Below are 19,558 nucleotides of genomic sequence, written 5' to 3'. Positions count from 1 at the left end.
TTAAATAAGGAAGAAAATTGAATCTCCAGGGACAGCCTGTGTGAAGAGGTTATAAATATTTCTTTGCCCTGCAAGAATGATGTCATGGTTTCTGCCAGAATTACTAAAATACCAACACGTGTTTTCTGGAACATGGACTTAGAGATATATGGTCTTTGTACTCACAGACTCATTTTCCCACAGAACTTCATGAACTGAAGGATGAACCTTCACTACACTGTAGTAGCCTACAGCTTTTCTTTTTTTTATAGTGTTAAAACCTCTCAAATCTTCATGTTAATATCCTTCTCCATATTTTTTTACATTACATCTGAAATACATTGAAAATTTGTATAGAAAAATCAACAGGGCAATTACATTTAAACATTTTTTTTTATCTCAAATATTTAACAGACTACTAGAACCTCACATCTACACAATTGTCATGGGTGAAGTGGGAGCTTCAGACAAAGTTTATTAGGGAAGCCCTCCTGTTGAGTCACACAGTGCAGAATGGAGTCCCTTGCTTTCTAAACTCCTGCTCAGAGAGCCTGGGGGCAGCTGGATCCAATCTTAGCCCCAGACTGTCACTGGTTAAAGGAATTCTAGAGGTATGATTGATCCTTTGTACAACTTATTCCAGCAGGTTTAAGGATGGCAAACAAGATAAATTTATATAAAAATGATTATTAATTATGACAATGATTAGACAAAATATCTTTTTCAGAATTATTTGCTAGAGTTCAGAAGCTAAAACTATAACATAGTATAAGACAGGATAAGGCACTATAGCAAAGCAATTCTATTAAAGCTAGAAAAGAGAAACAATTATTAGATATTTATATAAGCCACAGATACCAATGGCTGTGGACAAAATCTCTTTCACTCAAACTTGAGGTGTAACTTTGAGGTATCCCCACTCAAGGGAGGATCCCCACACATGCTCCAAGAAGGGGTAAATCAGAAGAATCTGTCCATTTGAAAGTGGAACTGAACTTTTATAGTATAAAGTGGAACTGTCAGTTGTGTATCTCCAGGCAGCTCAGATCTGTTCATGCAGTCCATAATGCAAAATGTGTTATATCATTTAGATTCACACTTGATTTTCTGCACAGAAATATATGTCTATAGACATTTTACAAATGTAACTGATTTGAGATATGAGTGTGCCCCAGTTTCATTTATTGTATGTTGAATTAGCAAGAACATGAAATAACATAACTGGGAAGAAAGTAAGACTAATTTTTCCTTTTCAAAAACTCATCCCACAAATTTCAAGTCTAAAATTTTCTTCCCAAGAGCTCCAAGTATAAAACCCATCAACAGATTTCGTTGTTTTCCATCAGAATAATCCAAATCAAAATCAGAGCTGTGCACCCCAACAGATGTCATCCAGGCCAGAAAACACGATGCCAGAGCAGGATCAGCACATCTGCTTGTGCTGATCAGGATTCCCTGATCACAGCCCAGACCTCTAGATCTGTGACTGGGCAGGGAGGGAGGGAGAAAGAGGAAACTTCTGTCGGGGTGCATGTGGCTGTGATCCAGCACTGGTAATAGATGAATTTTCTGGCAGCAGTTTCTACCAAGTGATTTCATAATTGCTTATGGTTTTATGAGGAAATTCTACTGATGCAGGCCAAATCTGTCCCAGTTGTGATGTGACATAAATTGATATATCATAGGTATTGCCTAATCTGTCACACTTAGACATTCCAAACTATCTAGACCAAGCTAGATAGTCCAACCAGGGAGGTTCAGATTAGATGTTAGGAAAAATCTTTTCACTTCAAGGCTGGTTAGGCATTGGTGAGTTAGGCATTCTCACTACAAGACTAATTAGGTGCCAGGGAAGTGCTGGAGTCTCTGTCTCATGAAGAGTTCAAAAGGCATCTGGATGTGGCACCTGGGGATGTGGTTTGGGGTGATTGTGGTGGTGCTGGGTGGATGTTGGACTGGATGATTTTGAATGCCTCTTCTAATCTGGATGGCTCTGGGATTCTGTGCTATTTTTTTTTTATTTTTTTTTCTGATCAACTATGCAACAGAGTTCTGGCAAGCCAAGTGATGAGGATTTTAGTATCTATTACCAAGACAGGTTAAAAAGAAAAGAGTGAGAAAACAAGCACATGGTAAAGCTGCAAATTTACTATATCCTATGCAATACTGATTTCCACTGAGATTATGCTTCTTGAAGACAATGTGGAGAATGGTGAGACAACAGGATCTGAGACAGGTGATAAAACCAATCCCAATGACTCCATGTTTCAATTTCCATGTCCCTTCCTTTAGACTGGCAAATAGATGTGAGATTGGAGGGCTGTCACATTTCAAAAACAACAACTATTCAAACCCCCAAAGTGGCTCAAAAACTACTTTGTGTCCTGGTGGAACAACAGGACCTATTAGCTCTACAGCAGGTGGCTTCTGGATACAGAATAAGTTCTGCTGCTCACAAAAGATAAAAATACAACTAGACAAAAATACAACTGTTAAAACTATAAGTCTGTTTTTGCTTCAGTAGCCACTTTGAGACCTGCTACAATATGTACTTGAGGAGAAATTAATTTATTGTAGAAGTCCATTGTGTTGGCAGATCCATTTTCTTTGTAATTGATTGCACTGGTTAACCCAGTCTTGAGCAGCCCAAAAAACATTGTATAGAAATATATGTTCCTCAAAATACATTTCACCTCATGGAGGAATACACTGGTGACACAAGTGATAGTGATGAGGCTCACAAGGTTTTCTCTATATCTCCAGTTCTGAAGAAAGTGGAAAAGACAGAAGACTGATGCAGGAAAAATGTATTCAATATCTTCCTGATCTGGGTATGTATCACTCTCAACACAATACCTGCATTACAGAAGAAAATCTACTTGTTCTTTGCTCCCAAACTCAAGGAAGTGCATCTATCAAGCAGATATTCATGTAGAACTCTTTCAGCTATCTAGCTGCTGGCATGGAATACATCTACCTCATCAGGCACAATGGTAATGCCTCCTCACTCTTAATTCATAATGGAATTTGGGAATAAAAGTGGTTCAGAGCAAGCAGAAGAATTTGGAATACATTGGGGCTGCTCCCAGTGGTATAAAAGACATGAAAAAGAGACAAACATGAATTAGATCATAGAAGTGAAGGACATCATTGAATGGCATGAATGGCACACACTAAATACAACAATTTGTAAACCACTTTCACATTACACACTGCAGCAAATCTAAGTATCTCATATCATCTCTGCCTTCTAGAATCTGAAATCCCTGAAAAATCACTCCTTTTTGTAGCACAAATCCAGTGATAAGGATGCCAAGTCAAGAACACAGAATTTGACTGGCACTTCAGTGCTGCTGGATGAGTGCAAAGATGAACAGGAGAAAACTCTGAAGTCAAATCTTGGATAGTGATGAGAAGCTGGATATTTCAAAGCTCACACAGCTGTAGAAAGGATGTTTACAAATTAAGGCTCATTGAGGTCAAGGACACCTGCTAGTAAAAAATTGCTTAATTTTTGTTATTAGCCAAAGATGAAGAATCTAGTGAAGCCTCCCTGCTGTGCTTATAAAGTCACACAATGTTCTTCACTCTGATCACTCGTGTAAAGTTAACTTAGTTATTTTCTGTTTCCTGTTGTCCCACAGAGTGATCATAAAAAAATTGCTAATAGTTACTTAAATAGTATCCATTTTTCTAAGGGTGATAAAAATTTTGTTTACCCTCTGCAATTGCCAAGGTGTTTTAGTTGGATTTGAATAAATGCTCGTTTGCAACACTAGCAATTCCAGCCTGGAAAATTGCTGAATGCATTTTCCCCTCCAAGTCACAAACTACTCCTAGTGCTTTTATGTGGTTTTGCCATTCAGAATTGTCATTTTGGAAATGCAGCACTTGAAGACTTTTACCTGTGTAAATATAAACCACAGCCAAATCCTGGAGTACTTAGCTTCTCACTGATGTTATTAAAACTCTACAGGATGAGATTCTTCTGTTTATAACATAAAAAAGATAAAAAATAATGAACCAGTTATGATGGGATAAAAAGGATATGAACTTGCAGTGCTATGTGCTTAATCTCACCTCTTGAGTACCTTTCCTAATTTATTTACTTCAGATCCCATAGGTATGAATGTACTAACATGTATCCCATTGAGAAACACCAGATAGTTCTGGTTTTTAAAAACATCTGAGACACTTCACACTGCTGAGTTTTTCCAGTGGTTTTGACTTGATTCTCAAAAGCAAAAGTAGAGTCCTCTTGAACTGTCATGCTTTGGTCTGGGATAGGCTTTTTCTTGATAGTAGCTGGTATGGAGCAGTGGTTTGGACTTTTTCTGTAAACAGTTGATAATTCAAGGATTTCTTAGTCATTGCTGAGCAGTGCTGACACAGAGTCAAAGCCTTTCCTCACACAACCCCACCAGTGATGTTTGGGGATGCACAAGGATTTGGGAGGGGACACACCCATGACTGCTGACCTTAACTAATCCAAGGAACATCCCACACCATATAGCACCATGCTGAGCACATAAGGCTGGGGAAAGAGGAAAGGGAGGGCATTCAGAGTGATGGTGTTTGTCTTCCCAAGTCACCATTAAACATGACAGAACCTTGCTTTACTGGAGATGTATGAAAACCTGCATGCCAATGGGAAGGGATTAAGGGATTCCTTGTTTTTCTCTGCTTGCATGCTTGAATTTTGCTTTCCTTATTAAACTCTTCACAGGAATCTTCTCCAATTTTGCAGCATCAGTCCTCAAATACAGACATCAGAAATGGAGGCCACAACACATTCACTGCTGTCTGCTGAAAGTCTGGACACTTTCAAGTGTTGTGAGTTGAGTATGGAAAATGGCACCACCTAAAATCACTAGATATTTTGAAAACATTGACCCTAATGGCTTATTCTTTTTCAGCATACTCCAGTTCACATTACTAAATGTCTCATCTAAAGTGTGTAGTCACATCAGTTGCAGTGGAAAAAGAATCAAATCTTCATGTTCTGCCTTAAACACTTGATACCAAGAAATTGTAACAAGTTGAAAAAGTTGACATACATTGGAGTCTTAAGAAAAAGAATAGGAAAGAGAAACTCCCCTCCCTTTCCTGTTTCAGTTTACTTTAACTAGTGACCATAGTGCAAATAAACTAAATAAGCAGCAAAAACAAATAGTCTTTCCCACATCACCTAAACAACTGTTGTATTCTCAGGATTTGCAAAGAAAAGGAATATATGCAATTAGTTCAGCTAACACAGCTGTAGAGACACAGTTTTTGAACATGTGAGCTGTTTGTTCTTTATGGAAACTGGAAAGGCTGTGTTTATTCCCTCCTACCCTCAGCATTTGCAAGGGGTTGTGAATTCCCTGTGTTAATAACTCTCAACTGTTGTGATGATTTCTCTGCTTAAATGTAGAGTGACTGTACAGCTCCCAAATGTGAAATCTGAAGTGGAAAATTTAGGGGGGATTCTGGATTGCAGAGAGTATTTCAGGAGGGGAAGGAGATGGGAGTCTGCCTTTGGGACAAAATGCCTGATTATAAATCAGTGCATTATTTAGAGAGTGGGTGATTTTGTTTGAGCCACATAAGGAATGCAGTGCCCATCCCAAGAAAGGTGCTACCATGACAGTCAGCCTACTGTTCAGTACATCCACAACATCTTAAAACTCAAGTTGCAAAGTACTCATTGGGAAAAGTGAGGCACCAGCCACAAGAAGCTCTGCAGACTGTCTTTATCTAACTGAGTTGTTTCAGCTGTGGCTCCTGGATGGGCTGCCCAGATCCTGTGCCCCAGTGCACCCTGAGCCCCTGGGGAGCCTGGAGGGAGTCAGGCACCATTCCCCTGGTGCCCCAGCTCCCACCCCTGGCTGTGTCCTTCAAGAATATTGACATTAAAAGGTTTTATTGTCCAGGCACAGAGCTAAAGCAGGGTTTATTCAGGGTGAATGAGATTTGGAGTCCAGAGCTCAGTTTGGACACGTTGTGACTCTTTCTAGATTTCTGAATCACAAAGGATGGTGATCTTCTGGCTGGTGAGCTCAGCAGTGACCAGACCAGTTGATTGTCAGGCAATTAAATGGTGTCATTTGTCATCAGTGAACAATCACATCAGTGACCACGATTTCTAACATCATGTCTGTGCTCACTGCACAGCTGCATGCTAGAGGAAAACATGTGGCATTTTTTACCACGTTGCACATCTGGAAATTCAAAGCTAACCTGCATTTGGAGTCTGAACTGAAAAATAAACAAAATCAACTGTGGTTTCATGTAACCTTGGAAAGAGTTATGTCTTGAGAGCAGCTGTGCTTTGCTTTCTGTGCTTTCTGATATGCTACAGTAAGTTACATCCCAGTTACAAGGAAGTTAGTCCTCTGTTCCATCAGTCAGGGTAATCTTCTGCACTGTTATTTGTGGTGCATCACAGAGATGCCAGCCTGAGAAATTCCACAACCTCGGCATCAAATGCAACGATGGCAGCACCCTGCACATGCTGCAGGGGAATTGGTGGCTCACACCACTGACCTCAGCAGGCACTTCAGTGGGGGCTACCTGCAAATCTGTGTAGCAGCCCCTCTGCCACAGACACCTCCTAGTACAGCCCACCCCCCCTATCGTGTGCAGCACCGTGCTAAGTTTATCTTCTTGGACAATATTTCCAAAATAGCACTGGAACTCTGTCATCTCACAATTGCTCTTAGGTGCTCTATGCTGCTTAGGACCTGCTCTAAGGCTGATAAACTCAGTGAACAGGTAGCACCTAGTAAAGAGGGGTTTCCAATCTGGCAGGTGGGGCTGCCTCAATGCAGGGAGGGAGGGAGGGAGGGAAGGAAGGAAGGAAGGAAGGAAGGAAGGAAGGAAGGAAGGAAGGAAGGAAGGAAGGAAGGAAGGAAGGAAGGAAGGAAGGAAGGAAGGAAGGAAGGAAGGAAGGAAGGAAGGAAGGAAGGAAGGAAGGAAGGAAGGAAGGGTTCCAAAACTGTGGGTTTTTTACTTAGTATTTAACACTACAAAAGCAGCCAGCTCCCTTTAAATGTAGAATTTGTTCTCAGAAGCCTAACTTTTGCTTTCTAATATTCTCAGGAAACAAAGTCTACTTCAAGAAGAGAGCTGAGATCCAAAGGATGAAGGGATTTTCTCAGGGGGGAAAAATAAGAACTGATTGAAGAAATTACTACAAACATTTTTGCCCTTTGGGATTTTTTAAGCAGTGATTTAAAGCCTCTGTTAAGGAACTCACACTGAGTATCAGGGCCTGGAGACCCCACAGAAAGGGACCCCCATGCATTACCCCTTCCCCATTTATCACTCACTGAGTAGTCTGTAGAGGTTACCTCAGTTTACTGGGATCTCCAGCACACTTGTTCTCTACCCCAGGACTGTGTTTATGTAGTAATTATAGCCATGACAGCTAATTGTGTTTCTCTAATCAATCACACTGGAAGTTTTGTTTGTTTTCCTGTGCTAGGGAACAGGAAGGTTTTACCCTTCTCTAAACTGTGAGAAAGAAATGAAGCATGTTTTTCAGACACAAGTTGAAAATTTTTTTTGAAGAAGGGTACAATTAGCAAAAATCCTACTTACTATAAGTGAGAGTCTGTATGTGATGACACAATTCTGCAATTTGGAGTAGATGAAACAAACCCCTTTGTAACAAGAGTGGGTTCCCCTTCAGTTGATACATGGAGAGGTAAAAAGGAGCCACAAAGTCACTCCACAAGCCAGAAATAATTGTTGGATCTCTTTTGCACTGCTCTCTAGTTATTATTAGACCATACAAGCTCCAGCATCAAGAACTGTGCAACTGATTGCAGCCAGGAATATCCAGGCTGAGTTGACACAATGGAAAGAAGAAATCTATTTGTTCAGAGAAACCACAGCAAATACAGGAGCCCCTGAGACAAGGAGATGTGTTCTGCCCTTCTCCTGTGCCTTGCCAGGTTAATTACCTACTCTGATTGCTGACTAAACAAAAGCTGTCACAAGGCTGGGTTTGCTCCAGGCCTCCACATGCACATCTCAGTGAGCTGGTCACTGCTCTGGGTTACTGTCCCCAAATAGTCCAGCTTCCCTCAGTGCAGTCACACTGCCCTTCTCCTGCAAGTACAAGCACAGCCATGTCAAGTTTCTGTTGTTAGACTTTATACTCATTTTTCTTATATTTGTCAGTGCCAGAATTTCTTGCTACAAGAAATTAACATTTTGAAAACTGTTCCTTTCTACCTTTATGACTCAGTAAGGAATAAAATGACATCCCTAAACAATTCATGTGGCTGTTCTGTGCACAAGACTTGCTCTGAATTTGATAAACCTGTCAGGAATTATCCTCATACAGTGCAACCTACCTCAGAGCAGGAGAATGGACTAAACAACCTGTTTTCCACTTTTCTGTATGAACAGATGTGTGAACAAACAGCCAAGGAAGTGTACTTTATTTAGGGCAAATTTAGGCCCAATGACAATGATGCCATCTGACCTTTCACAGTCCACACAAAAATAATCTATGCTCCCATTTGCCAGGATGTCATGGACCACAGCCCAAAATCATCACCAGGCACAAGACAGCCTATCAAAGTTCCTTCCCACTTTATTGTAGGCATTTCCAATAAAGCTGTATATATAGATGATCCAAAAGTCTATGATAAAGAAACCTGCATGTGTCCCACTGGGGGAGGAGTGATCTGTGGGCAGCCTGCTGCCTGTGCCACCCAGGGCTCCCCTCACCCCTCAGCCCAGGGAAGCTCTGCAGCTGCAGAGAGCTGCACACCTGGGGTGAGAGCTCCGGGCGGTCACTGGCCTCATGAGCAGCCAGGTCTCTGACAAATAAACAGCCAAACGCTGGTGGCTCATGTTCCCAGCCTCACACTTCTTTTGGAGGTGAGGAATTCTTTTAATAAATCCACTTATTTAACTTCTCTGCTTAAAAATAAAGAAGTTGAAAGGTCACACAATCATCTCTGCTTCCTTCTAGTCCTGGAGAACACAGTTTTTTCCTGGATGTATAAACACCAGGTAATGTTCTATTGGTGGCTCTAACAACTGAGCTGTAATTGAGTTGTAAAATGTGGTGAAACAGAAAAATTGGAAAATCTGATAAATTATAATAATAAATAATACTGAATGGGTTGTTTCCTAAATGGTCCAAGAGGAGGAAACACCTGACATGGACCCCAGCTGATTGAACCAGCTTCACCTGTTCTTAGAATCACTGGGCCACCAGGTTGCTGGATATTTCTGATGCAAAATCAGAGGCAAAAACTAGGATTTGATAAGTTATGAAAAAGAAATGTTACATGTTCACCTTGCTTGGGCAGGACATGATGCTCACCCCAGGCAAAGGGATAGCTAACTCCCACTCACTTACTTCATCCCTCTTAAACTGTTGAATTTGGGCTAAACTGAGATTTAAATTTTACCATAGATTTATGCTCACTTTTTTCCCAAAAGGCATTTTTGCTACTGTATTTTGGGGAAGGTTGGATGTTAAGTTTTACCCTTTCTGAACTGGTCAAAGACTTTTTCTCTAGAATTCATCATAATTACTTGAATTTAAATCTTATATTTAAAAAATACGTTGCTTTTTGGTGTGTTATACATCTCTTTTTTAGTGTAACAAATGTTGGCTTCACAGAATACTGAACATTAAAAAATGCCAAAAACATGATAAGGAAGACAGATTGCTAAAGGGTTTGGATTGTCTACAGTCCAGTGATTAAAAACATAAATTCAGTGCTGCATTGGTCATGATTCCCTCACTCCTGCCAAAATCTCTATTTAATGTGAATTTTTCTCTGTGTGCTCTGCAAATCTACCACAGAGATGCAAACAGAAAAACTGCAGATACAAAGGGACAAAAACAAAACCCAAGAACTCAGCTATGCTCAGATCCAAACTGTTGTTTCAAACAATTAATAACACAGAATAAACAAGTTGCTTGAAGTGTGCACATTTAAACCTTTTTTGCTAATCCTCACTGAGCACTATATTAACAGTGATCCCCTGTAGGCAGGCAAGCAGCAGAGTCCTGGATGGCAAAGGAGTTATAAATCAGCAGCAAGTCAGAGATGTTAAGGTTGTGTCTTCCCTAGGAAAAAAGATATATTCTTAACTTGAATTAGCTACCACAGTGTTTAGCCCTAATGAAGACAAAGTAGTTGAAGGCTTTCATAGAGGTTCATGGGTCAAAGTAAACTCTGTGGGTGCCCTAGGCTCTAATCAGATCTTCCAACATCTACCCAACCTTTCTTCTGGAAGATTTTACCTCATCTATGTTCTCTGTCTTGATTAAAAGATGAAAATGAAATCTTAGGGATAAGAATAACAGGAGCTGTGTTGAGAATTCAAAGGAAACTTAGAGTGATGCACCATGTCAGTCCTAACTTTATCTAATCAAGCTTTGGCAGCAACTAAAAACTTCAGATGGAAATAAAGTCTGGTCTTTGAGTGGTTGTAACCTGGTGTAAAGACTGAACAGCACCTTACCCTAGGATAACAACTAGATATTCATTGAACTTGGAGTTGGTTTCTCATTCAGCACAAGAAAGTCCCACAGATCCACAGTAAGTTTGGAAATTAGCTTTTTGCTTTCATGGCACTCCAGAGTTAGTAAGATAAGATGAAGAGTCAGTAATTTAATCAGCCAGAAATCAGAGGAATTACAGTATTGCCTCTGTCTCCATCAGCTCTCAGCTGGTTGTGTGTCCAGAGCTTCTCAGACTTCACATTTGCTGAGGGAAAATTAATTTCTAATGTTTCCCAGAAGAGAAAACTGTACACCATCATGGAGGAACTATTTCTGTTGTAAAGAGCAGACACAAAGGCCTCTACAGGGGGCCACTACTAATTTAATTTCCCTTTCACTGTTTCCATGCAATGCATTCACTGCCTGTAAATGTCACTGTGCTCCAATTGTCACCTTGTCCTGTGCAGGGAAAGGTGTGGCACTGCTGCACTCCTAACTTGGGTGTGTTAAAGCACACACCTTCCCTTTCCTTTTAGGACATCTCAAGTGCAGTGCTGGGTCACAAAGGCAAAGGTGAATGTTGCAAGCTGAGACCTGCCAAAGCCAAAAAGATTCAACTGAAGATTGATAATTCACAGTCAAATGTTAATATTTGCTCAGAGGGTTGGGGTTCTGACCCCACTGAAAACGCAGAGTGGGTAAGAAAAACAGAGATTAACTTTTCTGGATAAGATCTAGCTCACTGAGAACTGCACTGAGAACTTCTCTCACTTATTCTGAGAGCAACAATCTCACATTTCTTCTTTTTCCTGCTTTATCTCTTTCATTTGCAGGCTTATCATGAGCACATAATGGTCTTCACTTCATAATGTGGGTTTTGTGGCAGTACCACAGTTTACATTTTCTCTTCCAAACTGTGGAAATTCTCATTCTTCCCAATGAGTATTTTGGAGCTTCCTGTGCTCTGCCACCACTTCAGTAATGATCAATGCATTCCCACAGGTAAAGGTGAAAATGCCTGTAAGAAATTTTTATGCAATGGCACTACATGAGACCAACTCTGTAATAACACTGATTGCATCTTGCAGCATTTATCAAGCACTAAATATCATTCATAGAGTTTATAAGCTTCATTCCTCAGTTAGCTTATTGATCATATACCTTCAGAGCTGGATAATATCCAATTCTTTGCCTAATCAAAATCTCTTCCTATCATGTCATTGTTGACTCTCAAGCATTATATTAGCTTAGACTCCATATGGGGAAAAAAATGTAATGACCCATAACTGAATGATTAAGTTTAACCCATAAACACTGATGTTAATGACTACCATGTTGCAATGTTCCTCTTTGAAGTATGATGACTAAAACTCTAAAAAAATCAAAAACCACTCTTAATTTCCTGGAATAACATGGAATAAATTCCTATTCCATCCAATACAATTTGGGCATTTTAGCTTCCTCAGTTACAAGTTCTGTTTCTTGGAAATTGTGATGTTCATATGACTCTGCGTAATGAGGAGGAATTAATTTTCCTCTTCATTGGCTGGTTTGAGTCTTTGCAATTCCAGAGAGGCCATCTGAGTCCTTTATATCCTCTCCCTAAAATTGTGCAATATAATTGCTGGTACTAAATGCTCTGATACTCTTTAAAATGCTTGTGGCTATTTTGTCATGTGTTGTGGATGTAATAATGCAGAGTAATCCTCTTTTCTAGATACACGCACACAGAGAATGAGACCTTTATAAATTAGTAATGAGTACAAAGTAGTTCAAAGAAAATAGCAATATAAAAGTATTCTAGATATTTCTGAATTCAAATATTACACACCTAGGAAAAGTTATAATTAGATGTTGATATAGTGTTTAAAATAGAATTGAAAATAAACCTGGATAATCACACATCTCAGTGAGATCTCTCTGAAGCCTTATTTAAATGAGTTAAGAGAAAGTTTCAAAGGAAGTACAAATGCAGCTAGTTTGTGCCTCGTACATCTGGGGCTTTTGTCAACTCTTGGCTTCTTACATTTCCCTACATGAGGCTCAAGAAAAGGCTCTGTATGTGTGAAGGAGTCCAGCATGTGTAAGCTATTAGAACTATGACACAATTTTGCCTCCTGTTTGCAGTGCAGCAATTCCTGTGAAGGAAATTAGGATATACCCCCAGGACCTCGAGTGGGGGTATCAACAGGCACGGATCCACCCCGAATGTGAGCATGGAGGACTTCTGGCTTGCTCCTTACACATCTTCCACATGGTGATTTCCACTTCAGCCAAGGTACATGGCACTCGTGCAGCCAAAGTCACCTCCAGATGTCCACCAGCTAGCTGGCAAACAGGTGAGCCCACAGGAGAAATGCCATGTGTTGTTTCACTGGCATTTTGTAGGAAAATCACTGTCTCCAGAACAGCCCACGCAGGAGTAACAGAGAGCAAAGGCAGACCCTGGTGAGACTATTAAGTCTGGTTTCCTTGGGCTGCATTCATTCCAAGTTCATACTTTTTTTTCCCTTTTATTTCAGACAGACCACATTGATCTTTTACAAGAGAATGAAAAATAAGATTTCCTGACTGGCCAAAGTAGATTGGGAGCAAATGCTTTTCACTGAGATAAGTATTTCATTATAATGCCTCTGTGGTGTAGACTTTCTCTACTTCATTGGTTTAGTAAACTTCTTCTTCTACAGAAAGAAGACATTAATCATTACAGTTTGTCCTAAGATGATCTTGTATTTGAAGTTATTTACCTGCCAGGCAAAAGAAAACTCTCCTAATTAAACAAAGTTATTGAGAAGGCTTAATGGTCTTTTTCAGAACCATTGAAGAACTGTAAATAATTATGTGCTGTATTACCTTCTGCTCTGCCACATGGGGAGCTCACAAGGTATCCAATACATGTAGGTCTCATTCTAATGATCCTCTGCTAAGCTCTGAACTTATGTTGCTTCTTCATTTCTCAGGAGAGAAGTTATTCCAAAACACCTGGAAAGTCTCAGTGCTGTCCACCTGTGACTCCTGACTGTCCCATGTCAGGTGTGCTCAGAAAACACACCAGAGAGCAAGAGAACTGCTCTGAATATCTACCATAAGGGGTTCATTTGAGAAATGCCTCATTAGTTGATCAAAAGCTGAAAAACATTAAGAGCAATTTGTTCTTTTGAACAGAAATAAGCTTCTGAACATTTTTGCTTTGATGCTTTCCAATAGGCAGAAAACAGTCCTGCAGCAAGTCCTTTTCCTAATGCAGTTTGTTTATACACAGGGCTCAGTGAGACAATAGAGCAAGATCTGGTTGGTGGCCAAGCACTGTAACATGAACTGATGGAAAAGAGAGATTGGACCTGATGTATACCAATATTCACAGGAGCAAGTGCCCTGTTGGCAACACAGCAGAAAGGGATGCTGTATGTGCATTTGCAATTTGAGCATGGGAATGGGTGAAGACAGGCAGACATGAGCTACCCTGCCCATGATCAGAGTTGGTCAGAGGGGAACAAAACCCAGCCTGGAAGCTTTATAGCTTCTGTGTGACTTCCCATGGAGTTTGTCCTCTGGGCAGTATATCCTGCCTCCCATGCAGCTCCAGCTACACAACTCTCACATGGGTGCAGAAGCCCAGGTCTGCCTTCAGACACATCCACTGTTTGCAAGCAAAAGAAAGAAAATGAGTAAATGTGAGACTACACACACACACACACACACACACACACACACACACACACACACATATATATATATTTAGACATGTGCAAGTCAAGGAGTAGCAACATATATCTGTTAAAACATATCTGGAAGAGACTGCTGAGGTCAGACACTTCCATTGCAAGCATCAGAATCACCATTGTAAAAATATACATCTTTCTCTTTTAAACTCATCTCCTGAGCTGAAAGCTCTTCCAGAGTCTATCTGCTCAAATTGTAAGAACTTCTTTCCATTCCATATTTAAGTAGATGCATGGGCCATTTATATCCTACTGCTTATACAGAATATTTTCATTCTTGTGGGTTTGCATTCAGTTAATTAGGGTTGTGAATTTCTTCTGATACCTAGTTCAAGGATGGGAAACTTTCCTGCCATATTGCAAACACAAATAAAAACTAGAAGTTAGAGCCTACTTTTAAGTATTAATATATTTATCCTACATTCAGATAAAAGAGTTTGGAAAAGGTGAAGTAACTATGGGCAGTGTCAGGCAGTGTGAGAGCCACCAACAGTTGACTCATAGCTGAATTTTGTAATGACCATGTGTGAAAAAGAATTAGAAAAATGCTATGTCATTATTTGGAAATATCCCACCAGGGGAAACCAAACCAAACCAAAACAAAACCAAACACAAAAAAGCAGAGAACACCTGTATTTGAAAACAGAGTTATCTGGACCTGCTGTCTGAGTGTACACCCTGACTTTGCCATACACAAAAGATGATTTCTCAAGAAAAGAGATTGTACACAATGAGAGATGGCACAGAAGCTTTGAAGTAAAAATCTGGAGGAAAGAAGAGGGAGTCAGTAAACTGCCTATGCTAGGATGTGGCCAAAGAAGATGGGAATGTGACAAAGAGACTGCAGAGCTCTAAACACCCAGAAGTTTCTGGTTGTTTCTGGTTTTCCTCCTCACAGCTTACCAGGCTCAAGCTGGGGATACACTAGGATTCAGTGAGGAAAACATAATGTTCTAAATCAATAGCAATGCTTTTGGTCATGTATATGTTTCTTAGGAAGTCTCACTACAAACACAGTCAAGGTTCAACCCTTCTGAAGCTGACACAAGCCAGTCCTTTCATTAAATGTCTGCAAAACTTATTTCTTTTGTCTGGCTCTGAGTTTGTGTCTCAGTAATTGGAGTTTGTTTTAAAACAAAAGTTATTTATCTAAATTACTGTTGTGACTGTAGTCTGACTTTCCCATTATTTCTACACCCTCTGGAGCAATTAGTGGTGAAATTTCTGCCTGCTTTATAAATCAATAAATTATTTAGACAAGATATCACTTTGAACTGCCAGCATGTGACAATCAGAAGCATAATAGACAGCCCACAGAAAAGCAGAATACTCCTTTACCTGCATGCCTTTCTAGCAAGCAAGAGTAAAATCACATGATTTCTATCAAATGTAGCAGCCTGAGTAAAAGTCATCTTTTCTTTAACTCTCTGAAGAGGCACAGTGTGCATTGCCCTGTAACACACTTCTGCACCCTGGCAGAGAGCTTGCCCTCCACCAGGGATTCCAGCCTTTGGACAGAGTAGCTTGAGTATGACTAAAAGGGTTGCAAAATCTTTAAACAGAATCCCATAAAACGTATAATGTACCCTCTCCTTGCATCTACTACAGCAATTAATGCCAATAAGTATAAACTGATTGTTAACATCTGTGTTGAGAGCAGTAAAGCTGCATTTGCTCTCCCACAGTTTCAGTGCAGAAATCTGTACTTCAGCTTCAAACACCCTGAGAGAGCAGACCAGAATAGCACTTGAATCAAGAAACAAAACAAGATTTTTCACTACTGCTTTTTATTATGACTTCATCTTAACAGACCTTTAGCAAGTGTTAAAAAAGGCTTTATATCCTCATCTGAGTTATGTATCTCTGCCCTCACTGAATGATAGGTCAGGTCAAAGAATTGTCTTTATCAGTGACCCAGAGATTAGTGATTTCCAATCACTGCCTGGAAGATAATACAGTTACCAAAGCTCACTGAGCTGGGGGGCAGTGATCTATTTCTCATTTTCCACAATGGCAAGTTTCATAAGTGTGGTGTTGGTTGATGTGATCAGCTGAGCAGTGTCACCACTCCAGTCTGTGCTTTGCTCTAGGGATGCTTCAAAGAGCTCAAAGCTGCCAGCTTTTCACACCCTGTGACTGCTCTCTGCTGGGACAATGGCAGAACAGGACACAAAAGAAGGATCTGGCTTGCAGGAGGACTAGATGTTTTCCTTAAATCTATGATTTGTAAGGTATGTCCCATTCTCTTTGGAAAAGCTTCCAAAGGTGTCCTTGCAGTTAGGAGAAGGTACTTAAGTGGTTTGTGACTGTCATTTCCAAAATTAATCCACACTGGAAGAGAGCAAAGAAACCCATGAATGGAGACAACAGGCAGTGTGCAGTGCAGATGCACCACAGCAGTTCCAGCTTCTGTTTGCTTCACAGAACCATGCCAGCCTCCAGCACTTCCAGTTGGATCCTCCTCAGCTCCTAAAGAACAGTGTAGCACCCTGCTAAATTAACCTTTTTTTTTCCTTTTCCATGGCAGGCAAAGGCAACTCCACCAAATCTTTCCTCATGTTTATAAAATTACATCAGCATTACTTTGTGGGCAACATATCAGCTTGTTTACATCAGCAGATTACTTCTAACCACACTTCTAAAACAGCTCTACACAGCAGACATGTAAAGGATGTCAGTTTTGAATGTTTTGTTTGAATGTTGAATTTTGAGTGTTTTAGGACACAATGGGTGCAAACAGTAGTAAGACTGATTATTCTCTGTACTAGAATTGCCTGGTTTAAGCACCACAGGAATTATATTCAATGAAATAGTTGTCTTTTTCCAATGAGCTGCTGTAATATCAGTTCTAAGACACCTACAACATCCCTACCTAGTGACAGTGCAGGTTTCCAGAAACTGTGATTTCCAGCATCAACCACATCCTCACTACCAGCCATGAGCTTCTCTTGTGCCCTTCCACATCTAAGCCCTGGGAACTGGCTGCTTTTATGTTTCATTTGTTTGATTATTGCAGCTGCTGAAACAGATGGGAAAAATGTAATTAGCAAAAAAGTTTTAGTATGAAAAAGTGTTTACCCTAACTGTAGACCAAAAATAATAAATTCTAGTTAAAAAGTTGTTTTGTCTTCCCTTCATTACCTCTTTTTAGTTCTTTCTTTCATAGAATTGTATTCAATATTTTTTAAGTTCTTTATAAAACACTGTACCAAAAAAAGGGACATGTATTTTTGAGTTGGGATTGCTTGACATTACAAACAGGCACTTTTTGTAGGGCTCCACAGCTGGGGGCTCATCACATTCCCTGAAGTACTGATTTCACTTTTATCTTAGTCAAAGATTAAAAGCAAGATTTTTGTTTGGTTTTGCACTAACCTGGGCCCAAATGTCACAAGTACCATAGTAAAAGAAAAAAATAGTAATAGTATATGCTGACTGACATTGTGAACTTCCTCATTTATTGCAAGTTCATTTCTTCCAATATAAAATAATAAAAAAAGCTAGGTTCATTATATTCTTGGCCTTGTGGATCTAGTTAGGGCCAGCCATTTATCAACTAGTACAGTGAAAACTTCCTGTATTTTTGTTGCACCTGAAGTTTCATGGGATGTCACTTTTTTCTCTGCAGCTCCCTGACCCACACAACTGGCCATCCACCAAACCTGGCTATCCTGCCAGGAACTTTGAACCTGACTGAAAGCCTGTTAGGAGCTAAACTAACAGAATTATCTGAATGATGCAACCAAAGCCAGATGGGACAGAGCAGTCCAGGGAGTAAGAGTAATTCCACGAGCCCTTGGTCCTACAAGAGTCTTCTGGGAATATGTGGACAGTGCATCTCTTTGGAGGGCTGAAGCAGGCACAGAACCACAATGCCCTGTGCTGGTTTGTGTGTGCCAGCCAGGATGAGCTTTACTGGGTTAGTCTGCTGGGAACTGACCTTGGCAGGGCAAGCTGGAGGATCAAACACAGAGAAATCTGGCGATGGGCACAAAATAAAGCTTGTCCCACAATGTTGTTTCATCTATTGCATATGTGAAGAAGCTTTTACAGCTGAGCTCTTTTGATGGAAAGGGCAAGCAGAGATTATCTGGTGTGGCTTTTCTCACTCTGTGTGGCTGGCCTCCCAGGGACAAGCTCTGATCTTTTCCTAGTACAGCACGTGTGTGTGACTCTGGGGCAAATAACAAATGGAATGTGTGTAATTTATTTGTTTAGTTCCTTGCAGACCCCCAGCACCCTGTGCTGGCTACTCAGTGCTGAATGCTTATTATTCCAAGGATGGCTCCTCTCTAGGGCTAATCCCAGCCCTGAAGCACCGATGGGAACCTTCCCCTTGGCTTGAGGATGCTTGGGATAGAGGCACAATCTTCCACACTTGGTGCTCCCATTGAACTCAGCAGGGTGTCTGGATGTGCAAGGAAGGAGCCCTGGTCCTTCAGTTACCCAGTGTCAGTATTAACCAACAAAGTAAATACAAGCAATGGGCTTTCCCACACTTAGTAATTAAATGTGCTTCCTCTATTCTCTGCCACTTTTTACATTAAAGGATCTCCATTGTTCTGGTTTAGCATTAATGATCCTATCTGGGAGGCATGTTTAGAAGAGGGCACCATAATCCCAAGTTACCAACAGGATGTTAGAATGTATTTTTTAAATATGGCAATGGGAAGTCAGAGTTTAGTGAGCAGGTTTTACACTGTTTCTGGTCTGCTACAATAGACAAATTTAGTTTACCCTGTTCTTATGTTAAAATACTAGTTTAATCATCCAAGATAACTCATCTTTTTCTGCCATCTAGTGACAAAAAATGCAGCTAAGCCAGTTTATAGACTTTCTAACCATGTAATTTTGTTCAGTCACACTCAGGCAATAATATATAGCTAACAGCATTGGTTTTTCTAGCAGTTCCAGAGCACTTCGTGTGAGTTAAATGGGGAACAAGGCATAGACCTTGTGTTTTGTCCTTTCATGTATCACCATTTTGATAATTGCTTTTAGCCTCTCATACATACTGACTAGGTCAGTTTTTCAATGCTGAAAGAACATCCTTACTCTGGAAATCTACTTGCCATACATGTCTTCAAAGAAAATCTCCTGACACATCATCTGGGAAGACTCTGTCTCTCTGACAAGGAGCATTAAAATCTTCCTTCCACCACTGACAAGTTATACACAAGCACACACCATACATTTATGCAGTGATGGTATTAAGGCACCAAGGACAAGCAAATAAATAGTTGCTGTATTTAGCCCAAAGACTCTATATTTCTCTTTTTTTCCTTCTAATAAAATTGAAAGCATACTTCACTGATGTCAGTAAAACCATTACTATACCTAAAATTTAATCATATGTTTAAAATGCTTTGGTCGAGCAAGGCATTCACTCCTATTC

The 19,558-nt window shown here is 40.2% G+C and overlaps 1 long non-coding RNA gene across 3 annotated transcripts in view; it reads right to left on the bottom strand.

Moving 5' to 3' along the window:
* Positions 1-19,558, bottom strand: part of LOC130250174 (uncharacterized) — a 41,699-nt gene that overhangs the window by 14,439 nt on the left and 7,702 nt on the right. The gene's annotated exons all lie outside the window — the stretch shown is intronic.

The sequence above is a fragment of the Oenanthe melanoleuca genome, chromosome 2 (assembly GCF_029582105.1).
Source record: "Oenanthe melanoleuca isolate GR-GAL-2019-014 chromosome 2, OMel1.0, whole genome shotgun sequence".
Taxonomy (NCBI): domain Eukaryota; kingdom Metazoa; phylum Chordata; class Aves; order Passeriformes; family Muscicapidae; genus Oenanthe; species Oenanthe melanoleuca.
The sequence above is the reverse complement of the archived record's forward strand: the minus strand, read 5'-3'. Positions and strand labels throughout refer to the sequence as shown.